The 9,433-nt window shown below is 37.7% G+C and overlaps 1 pseudogene; it reads right to left on the bottom strand.

Annotated features, from left to right (window-relative positions):
* Window positions 1-7,121: 7,121 nt before the first annotated feature.
* On the bottom strand, window positions 7,122-7,514 carry LOC125109374 (40S ribosomal protein S24-like; annotated as a pseudogene).
* Window positions 7,515-9,433: the final 1,919 nt, after the last annotated feature.

Below are 9,433 nucleotides of genomic sequence, written 5' to 3'. Positions count from 1 at the left end.
TTTTATAATTCCATTTTCTTCAATAACTTGCTGGAAATCCATTACTTTACTATTATTTTCATGATTATCATATATATTGTCACACATGTCCTTGACTTTTTACAGTAGGATATAAATTTTTACTTTTACCTCTATGTCTGCATTGCCAGAAGGTCAGAACCTTATAATTAAATTATTAATTAATTTAATTATTTAGAGAGAGAGAACAGAGGCAGGAAGGGGCAGAAAGAGAGGGGGAGAGAGAATCTCAAGCAGCTCCATGCCCAGCACAGAGCCTGAGGAGAAGCTGGATCCCATGACTCTGAGATCATGGCCTGAGCCCAAACCAAGAGTTAGATTCTTAAGCAACAAGGCTACCCAGGCACCTCTGAACCTCAGAACCTTTACATAACATTTACCCTGCTGTTGTCACATCATCATTGTCAGGCATTTTAGTTTATGCATATTCTGAAAAGTCAATATTAGTTATATTTACACACATTTTTTTCCAGTACTGTACTCCTTATTCTTTCTTGAACTTTCTTGAAGTTGTACTTTCAGGTGTTATCATTTTCCTACAGTCTAAAGAATTTCTTTGATATTCTTGCAGTGCAAGTATCCTGGTTTCTAATTCAACCTTCATTTACATGAAACATTTTGAAGGTTATTTTTCTAGGTAGCCAATTTTAGGTTAGCAGCTCTTTTTTTCTGCTCCAGTACCCCTTTTTTCCTTTCTTTTTTTTTTTTTTAACGATTTTATTTATTTATTTGACAGACAGAGATCACAAGTAGGCAGAGAGGCAGGCAGGGAGAGAGGGAGGAAGCAGGCTCCCTGCCAAGCAGAGAGCCCGATGCAGGGCTCGATCCCAGGACTCTGGGATCATGACCTGAGCCGAAGGCAGAGGCTTAACCCACTGAGCCACCCAGGTGCCACACCAGTACCTTTAAAAAAAAAAATGCATAACTTTTCTTCTGGCCTCTATCATTTCTTCTCAGAAATCAGTTAATCACTTTATTATTTCTCCATTGAAGTTGCTGTATCCTTCTATTTTCTTTAAAGATTTATTTATTTATTGGTGAAAGAGATATCATGAGCTGAGGGAGGGGCAAAGGAACAGGGAGAAAATCCTCAAGCAGACTCCTTGCTGAGCACAAAGTCCAAAGTGCAGCTCTATTCCACGACCCTGAAATCATGACCTGAGAAGAAATCAAGAATTGGCCGCTTAACTGACTGAGCCACCCAGGTGCCCTGATACTGTATCCTTTCATTCTGATTGCTTTTACTTCAGTATTTGGCATTTGATGTGTTAATTGTGTATGTGTGTCTGTGCATGTGTATCATTTATGTTTCCTGGTGTTTATAAGACTTAATGAATCTGTGTGCCAAATCTTTCATAAATTTCTGAAATTCTTAGTTATCCTTTGAAGAATAATTTTTCTGCCTTCACTCTCTTCTAATCCTGAGATTTGTACATGTAAGAATTTTGGAAACTTGGGGGGAGGTTATTTTATATGGATTTAGGATATATTCCACTGTTTTTCCAGTATTTCTCTCTCTTCTTCAGTTTGAATATTCTTAATTCTTTCAGTTTACGGATTCTGTAAACTGTTATATCTAATCTGCTATTGAACCTATCCACTGGATTCTTAATTTTGGTTGTTACATATTTCATTTCTAGACTATCCTTTTAATTCTTTTGTTTTCAATGTTTTATAAAAATTCTTTCTCTTTTCATGTATTTTGTCTAGTTTTTCCCCTTAATTTCTTTAACATATCAATCACAGCGATTTTAAACTCCTTGGATGCTGCTTCATTATCTGGATCAGTTCTACATTTGCTTTTATTACCTAGTTTTTTTTTTCTTGATTTGTGGTTTTTATATGTTTCTAAATGTATTTTTACATTTTTACATTTTTCTACCAGACATTGTACATACAAAACTGATGATGTTGCCTTCCAACAGAGAGGATCCCTCCTTTCTTAGTAAGCATAGATAGTACGTTTATCTGGTCACTAATTGAGACAAGCTGGAGCTGAGTACCAGCTTGAATTAAATTCAGTCATCCTCTGTTACCTCTGCTATAAGGACTTTTGACTGAGGTTCTGGTACTTCTCTGCCTATGAAGCCCTGAAAGGCTGCAGGATATCCCACTCTTCCCTTTAGATGCTCTCAGCGTAGCTCTTAGGTCTCTACTATGCGCAGCATCACAAATTAGAAGATATATTCAGAGAGTTGAGCCATATGTTTGAAGCAAGCCTCTTCCTCTGGTTTGGCTTCTGCATCCTTATTTTGCAAGGCCATGCAGGGTTTTATTCTGCTTTCCAGCAGTGTGTTAGTTTTCTAATGCTGGGGTAACAAATTACAACCTTAGCAGCTAGTAACAAAGGAAATCTACCATTCCATAGTTCCACAGCTCAGAAATCTGGCAGGCCTGTCTTGTTTCTATGCTCCAGATCCCATAAGACCAAAATCAAGATATTGCCAAGCCAAGGGGATAAGTCCCTTCCAGTCTCATTCAAGTTATTGGCAGAATTCGGCTCCTTGTGGCTTTAGGACTGAGGTCTCCTTGCTGGCTCTTGGCCAGGGGCTGTTCTCAGCTTCCAGAAGCTCCCCACAGGCCCTGGTTTATGGCCCCATTTCTCCATCTTCAAAGCCAGAAACTGTGACTAAAGTTCTTCTCACATTCAAATCCGACTTTCACTGACCTGCCTTTCTTCTTCCACTGATTCCCTCTTACTTTTTGATCTTTCTGGGTGTTCAGGGAAGGATTATAGAGTCACAATGTCAACGTTTTCTTTAGAACACACTTTCCAGGCATGTCTTAATTTTAGCATCTTTGTCAACTAAGAAAGAAAGCTAAGAATTTCCTAAATTACCAAATCCTGATGACTTTTTTTTTCTTGCAGATATTCCTTTTATTCTACTCTTCTTTCATTTTACTCTAAGTGGCAAGAAGAAACCAGACTGCCCCTAGTACACTTTGCTGGAAATCTCCTCAACGGAGTATCTAATTTCATTATTTACATGCTCTGCTTTCCCTATAACTGCAGGGCATGATTCCTTTAGGCTTTCTGCTGGTGTGTAACAAAGATCCCTGTTTCTAGTAACATGCTTCACTTCCTGTTCAGCTCTTAACAAGCAGCAACTTTAACGTTCATATATCTACCTATATTTCTATTTAAGGGAATCTGGGCTTTGTTTATCCTGATCTTCAGAATTCATCCAGCCTCCTCTGTGCCCAATTTCAAATCCACTTCCCCATTTTTAGATATTTGTTATAGCAACACCCACTTGTGACACGAAAATTTGTATTTGATTCCTATTGCTGTCATTTAAAAAAAAAATCACAAATTTAGCAACTTGAAATAATATCCATTTATCTCACAATGGTATAGGTTATAAATCTAGGCCCACCATGGCTCAGGTAGTTCTATGCTTTGGGCTTCAGAAGGCCAAAATCAAGGTGTCTGTTGACCTGTTCTTTCCTGGAGGCCCTGGGGCCTCTTTCAAGTTGATAGCAGAATTCAGGCCCTTGGAGCTGTAGATCTGAGGTCCCTGTTTTCCTGCTGGGTGTGGGCAGGGGTTGCTCTCCGTTTGAGAGGGTGTTGCACTCCTTGGCTTGTGGCCCTCTTTCTCCATCTTCAAACACAGCAATGGTGGACCAGGTCCTTGCATGTGGAAGACACTCTCCCACCTCTCTTCTGCCTCACCTACCCTCTGAATTCCTGTTTTGCTACATTTTTTTCTGACAGAGTCTTCTGTCTTACTTTCCTAATATTATGATTTTGGTGATTGCACTTGGCTCATTTGGATAATCCAAGATAATCTCCCTTCTTTAAGGTCAGTTGATGTATAATCTTAATTACATATATCAAGTTCCCTCACAGTAGCACCCAGATAGGGATTTGATTGAACAACCAAAGGATGGGATTTTGGAGCCACAGAGGTCTTCAGAATTCTGCCCACCATGAAAGCCTCCACCTTCTCTCTTTAGCCTCCAGAGCAGGCTTAGAAATCAGCAAGCATTTCATGAATAAGATGAGACACTTTTTCTAGGTTGCTCAGAACCCCCACCCCACACACCACCTCCGCTCCCACCCCCACCCCCGCCATTCCCATTTGACTGCTCAAAATTTGTTTGCTTCCTCTCTTTCCCTCTCCACCCCACCCCACCTCCAGGGCTTTTTAAGGCTAAGCCCAATTCCTGCCCCTCAAGCCCATAACTGACAAGTGACCCTGGGAAGGAAGGAAGAGAACTAGCAACATCTCACTCACAGCTCATCTGGGAAGGATTTTTCTCTCTGGAATTGTATTTCATCTAGTTTTCATTGATTCCCTAACACCCTGAAGACTTTAAAATTAGTTTTTGTAAATTATCTGTTTTTCCCCCTAGAGGTTACAAAAGGGACCTTCTCTGGTGCAATCAACTCTATCCCACCCAGAAGGGATCCTCCACAAAAAATGACTTTTTTTTCTTAAGCTAAGTAGAGCAGGTCTCTTACTGCTGACTTGTCAAATAACTTCAGGGTACTATTAGCCTAGTTATGAAAGTTTTCCTCTAAATATAACTTTCTTTTAAGTATTAAGGGCACCCATAAATAATGTTTTTTATTACTAAAAATACTAATTAGGTTTAGGCTCATAGATCTTTCTCTCTCCTGCTTTCTATAACTTCCATGCCAGTTCAGGCTTTTTATCTTAGAAAATATATATGAAATAATTTCCTTATAATCCTCCTGGCATTTAGCTTATGTCCAGTATCTCCACAAGTTTTCAAACACAGTTTTATTTTTTAGTGCAGCTGAAGAAACAAAGATGTATTGGGACACATGGAAGAAAAGGATGTTACCCGTATATTTTCTAACATTTTAAGAAATGTTTTTGGAGGCTGTTGTACTTCTGAGTACAAAATCTGAAGACTGATTGAAGGTAGTCATGTGAAATAAAGTTTTTGGTAATCATCATCATCATCATCGTCGTCGTCGTCATCAGAACAGTTAAGAGAAAAGAAACTACCCAAGGAAGAATTCACAGGAATCTGATTCTGCCAACAAGTAAAATTTTGCAGTCACTACCACTGGATTGTCACTGATGGTCAAATGGGTCCACATCACCTATGTGGTTTTGACTAGCAACTTATACTAGTTAAAAACTAGGAATCTTTCTAATCTAATATTTTATGAGTTATTTATTAAGCACAGGGTGTTGCTAAAGAAAGAGGGCTGTACCAATTGCAAGTGGGAAAGGAAGGAGCAGGAAGAAATAAAATGCTCTTCAAAATGCAGAAATATGTTGAATATATATTTATGCTTATAAACATATATGTAATTTATCTAATATATACATATATGTGAATACATATGTATATGTGCATATATATGTTTACCCACACATACACATGCACATATATGCATACCTTACAGTTTACTTTTATATGCAAAAGAGGTTAAAGTTTACATATTATTCTGTAAACTGATTTTCCCAGTCAATACACAGAGTTCTCATATCATCACATATTTTTCTATAACTTTAATTTTAGTGGCCATGAAATACTTTATTGGACTGAATTTTCCATAATTTATTAGACAAAACTACCTTAATTGGATATGTGGCTTATGTCTAATTTTTACTTTTTAAGGAATGGTAAAAATTGACAGACTTTACAGATATCTTTATTTATCCAGAAACTTTGCTATTATAGTATCATTTTCAAACTGCATTATCCAAGTGGATTATAATGGAGCATTTTTCACATGCCATTAATAATTTTTTAACAGATTATTTGAACAATGAATAATTCTTTTGAATCATATGTATATGGCAGGCCCCATGAGCTCTGGCTCCCTTGAGACACACCAGATTGTGCACAGCTGACCCATGAAGGAACAATACCAAAGCACTTCATGCTATCAGGCAATAGCCTTGGTATTCCCTTGTGAGGAACTGATATTCACACAAAAAAAGTTTATTGCTTTTATTTTAGTATTTTATGTATTTAACATTTACAAAAATTTTCTGTATAAAAGGACTTTTATACATAAATTATTTCTACCTAATTTTCATGAAACCGTATTATCACCATGAAAACAGAGTTTCCAATTAAATTATTTTTCCCCTGGTTTAACATTACATGGAAGTTTCTATGAGTGAAAGGCTAAAACTTTTACTTGGGTTTAGTGCTTCTCTAGTGTCTGCTTGAGGTTCAGTCTTTGTTAATCCAACCATTTGATCACATAATCATCCAGGAGATTGATTGACAGAACTAAAACAATTCTGAAGAAATTGAGAACTGAGACATAACTAAAATGTGGAAACCCATTGTCTTACATCTATTTCCTAAAAGAAGAGCCTGAAACAGATTCTTGAGTAAGTAATTTTGGAGAGGGAGGGTGAGGAAAACAAGATAGGAGGAAGAAAGTGAGTGAGAATATGCTCTCAATTCATCCTCTTAATGGTGCTACAAAATTGCTTCCACCCTGAGTCAAGGAACTTTTATATCCTCAAGTCAACCAAACATTGGCAAGTGGCTTCTTTAGGGGTGAGTGAGGGGAGAGTAGCATTGCTGGGGAGGTGGTTCCTATTCAGCAAGAGATGGTTCCTCTGGAGAATAGAACTTCAGGGCTATTGGCCCCCAACACTCAGTACCCTACCTGAGCAGAAAACCGATAGCAACTACTACAGTCCAAAATTTGCTTTATTTAAATCCACTTTTTTCTTAGATTGGGCTTATTTCAGGATTCCAGTTAGTTGTAATTTCTCAGAAACTTAAAGGGAAAGTGTTTCTGGGACAAACTACAAGCACCATTACTACATTCCTGAGGCCATAATGGATACTCTTTATCAAACTCTTCTGCCACCCATTCTAGATTCCCCTTCTCTATGGCTAGTTGATCAAGTTGTCTTGCTTCATGGAATGACCCAATCCTTTATCTCTGAGAGGCCTGAATTTGGGACATCCATGCTCTTATCAGTCATGGTTCTTGGATTTACCCATTTACAGTTATAATAGGTTACAGAAAAATCAAAATATCTGTACTTTTTAAAAAACATTCTTAGTTTATTAATTCTCTCATGAAAATCTTCCCTATCACCACAGATAAAGCCACTGGAACATCTTTACTCTATTGTCCAATCTTCAGATCACTTTTTGCCAGCACCAACATTGGCTTTTGCAGTCCTCTGACTTTCTTCATTCTGTTCTTGCATTCCTTTTGCTGTTTTCTTCATCTCTTTTTCTTCTCAGACAGGCCATGTCTTGCAAGTCTATGTTTGGGCCCATTTTTCTTTGCATAATCCAAGGAATCATAAATAGTGCCAAAGTCAGTTGTCTTGCCACCACTAAAATGGGTTCTGAATCCAAACACAAATATGACATCTGGTGGTGGTCTTGAACTTTTTGGCTAGTTTTTCCTGAATTTCTGTCTTAGGTACTGTTGCCTTTCCAGGGTGAAGGACATCAATGACCATCTGTTTCTGCTGAGATAGTCCACTGCTCATGAACTTCCTGGTCCCAATAGTTACTCTGTCATTCATGACAGCAGCTGAACGTCAAGCAGCTGGGGAGGAAAAGAGATAATCTCCACTGTTACTGGGGAGCCTAGTTCTGTCACAGTGTCTCCTACCATCATGCCTGTCCTATAGAGAATAACTGCCTTTGAACTACCAGTGAACAATGGCAGGCCATTCACCTGTTACATTTCTTATTGCCTTGGGACACAGAGTATCTCTGGGAATTATTCAGGAGAAAGTTACCTGGTAGATTCTCTGAACTTACATTATAGATCCATTATAGCATGCCTACTGCGTGGAGTATTTTGAATCCTTCCTTCACAGTCTCCCACAGTTTCTACTTAATGTGGAACATTGCTTCTTCTAAGGTTTTAAGTGCCATCCCAGTGGTGTATGAAATCCTTTACCCGAGGAACTTGCCAGGGTGTTAAATCCCATGTCATAGTAGAGTGCCCCCATATCAACACATTTGTCATCTAGATTTATATTCAGCCTCCCCTGAAACAACGTCTATACCTAGGCACTGTCTCCTGGTTCCTTATGAAACACGCTACCCAAGGACTACAGTATCTTTGGCATATAATTCCTCTCCTCTTTTAGTGAGCAGGCCAAACATTTTTAAAGCAGTCTTACTGAGACACACTTGACATTTAAAAAACTGCATATTTTTAAAGAGGACAATGTAGTAAGTTTTGACACATATATAAACCTGAGAAGCCATCACCATAGTCCAGATAATGAAAATATCTATAATACTCAAAAATAGTCTCTTTCCTGATTGTAATCCTACCTACAAATGCTTTCTAGGCTGCTTGATAACCACTATCTGCTTTTTGTGACTGTAGTTTGTATCCTGTACAGTTTTAATATAAATAGAACCGTATGCATGCCTGAGTTCTTTCACTCAGTGTAATTATTTTAAGAATCATCCATGTTGTCCTATATATCATAAGTTTATTCCTTTTTATTGTTGGGTATTAAGTATCCCATGATATATATAGAGAGACCACTCTTTGTTCACATACACACACATACACACAGAGAATTGGTTATATTCGTCTCTAAATGTTGAACCTATAATACATATTACTATTATATGTAATTCCATTAAATATTACATAAACCAATGGAATTTTATAAAATAAAAGAATTATTTTTTCTATGAAAAACAAATTATAGCATTCTTGGAAAAATAAGTGAAAGAGTTATTTTTATTATTATTTTTTTTAATATCCCTTCTAAATGAGGAACGGGCAGAGGCAACATAGCATGAAGGAAATGAAGCTTAGTTGTTAGGATCTCTCATCTGTGCAAGTTCCTGTCAAGTCCTGAGGGAGGCCGTAGCAGTGTGATTGCATAAAATTTGTGGAAGTAAAATATTTCAGTTGCAAGTGGCTAAGACCTCCACGTGTTCAACAAATTACCTTTGATTGTGTTTTACTTTTAAGTATATGGTGCTGGAATGGGGCAGACATTGAGATCTAGCTAAGGGGTTGTTCAGTTGGGGGGCACATTCTTTTGGGTTTCATGTAGTATATTTGTGTTGTCTGAAGTCAGACTTTGTTTGCACAAATGTGGAGTTATTGTTAACTACCCTGCTGAAAGGATACTTCCAAGAAGAGTACTTTGTATTGTCTCACCACGCATCGCAAAGACATCGGGATTTGTCTCCAGGTGCTTGGAGCCAGAAGTATGCGGGTAGATCTGAAATGTATAAAGCCAGAAGCTGGTAAGTAGAAAGCCTTCCAAGTTCTTAGACCTGTCAAAAATCCTATAATCTCACAATCACAAGAGCATACTGAAAACGTGGTTAATGTATATTTACAATTCATGGAGTATTTAAGATTAATCACTTCTCCAGAAAACTCAAATTGTCCTACATAAATCTGAGAGTAATGCTAAATATGTTTATGCCATAATCAATAATGAATTGTAAAGCTGAA

Source organism: Lutra lutra, chromosome 9 (assembly GCF_902655055.1).
Source record: "Lutra lutra chromosome 9, mLutLut1.2, whole genome shotgun sequence".
Taxonomy (NCBI): domain Eukaryota; kingdom Metazoa; phylum Chordata; class Mammalia; order Carnivora; family Mustelidae; genus Lutra; species Lutra lutra.
The sequence above is the reverse complement of the archived record's forward strand: the minus strand, read 5'-3'. Positions and strand labels throughout refer to the sequence as shown.